Here is a 1,467-nt window from a genome sequence, read left to right on the forward strand (position 1 = left end):
AGGAGGGGGTTGTGGGTTGGGACAGAGGAGAAGGGTGAAGAGGAGCAGGCTCTGGTTGGGAGTGAGGAGCAGTGAGCATAGGAGGGACTGAGGGTTGGGACTGAGTGGCACTGGGCAAAGAGGGGACATGGGTTTAGGCTGAAGAGTATCCTCATTTGGGGATCCAGCAGAACAGGGGAAGGCAGCAGGTGATTCTAATTCCATAGGGATATTTTGTGTGTGTGCGTGCAGGGGAGGAACATGCTATATGCCCAGAGGCCTTTATTCCTCCAGCCTGCAAGGACAGAGGGGCTGTCAGGAAGTTGCCCCTTCAATCCCCCACACCAAAGGCCCTTCTTAGAAAAGGCAAAATCCTGAAGAGAAAAAACATCAAAGAAGACTCCAGAAAGACAGATTTTTAAGATATAATGAGTAGTTTATTACCTGACCAGGGACTTGAACCCTCAGATTAAAAGTCTGATACTTTACCAACTGAGCTAGTCAGACTCACAAACAAATACAGCAAGTTGGTGCAGAGGAGAAACTAGTCAAGGAAACGAAAGCAGGAAACAAAAGGGGAAACCTGCTGCTCTCTCTGGCCTGGTCAACACTACGAGTTTATGTCACATTAACCCTGCATCCGTCCACACAAAGAAGCCCTTTATATTGATATAAAGGCTCTTAATACCGGTATCTGTACTCCTCCTTGATGACGAGTAGTGCTGAAATCAGTATTGCCATGTCAGATCAGGTTAGTGTGGCTGCAATTTGACGGTATTGGTCTCTGGGCGCTATCCCACAGTGCACCATTGTGACTGCTCTGGACAGCAATCTGAACTCGGATGCACTGGCCAGGTAGACAAGAAAGCCCCCGTGAACTTTTGAATTTCATTTCCTGTTTGCCCAGCGTGGAGCGCTGATCAGCACAGGTGACTATGCAGTCCCAGAATCAAAAAGGAGCTCCAGCATGGACTGTTCGGAAGATACTGAAGCTGATCTCTGTATGGGGATGAATCTGTTTTTATCAGAACTCCGTTCCAAGACGAAATACCAAAACACATTTGAAAAAATCTCCAAGGCTATGATGGACAGAGGCCACAACAGGACTCAACGCAGTGCTGAAACTTAAGGAACTGAGACAAGCGTACCAGAAAGTCAAAGAATGAATGGACGCTCATGGAGGGAGGGGCGACTGAGGATTGTAGCTATCCACAGTTCCCGCACTCTCCAAAAACCATTTGAATTCTTGGCTGAGTTTCCCAAAGCCTGAAGGGTCAAAAACATTGTCGCGGGTTGTTCAGAGTATATGTCGTTCCCCCGCTCCTGCCCCCATGAAACGCAAAGGGAAAAAAATCCCCTCTCTCACCTTTTTTCAGTGTCACTGTATGTCTACTGGATGCCGCTGGCAGATGTGGTGCTGGAGCACTACACAGCAGTCAGCCCCTTCCCTTCCCTTGCGGACAGCAGACGGTACAGTAGGACAGGTAA

Source organism: Gopherus flavomarginatus, unplaced genomic scaffold (assembly GCF_025201925.1).
Source record: "Gopherus flavomarginatus isolate rGopFla2 unplaced genomic scaffold, rGopFla2.mat.asm mat_scaffold_37_arrow_ctg1, whole genome shotgun sequence".
NCBI classification, from domain to species: domain Eukaryota; kingdom Metazoa; phylum Chordata; order Testudines; family Testudinidae; genus Gopherus; species Gopherus flavomarginatus.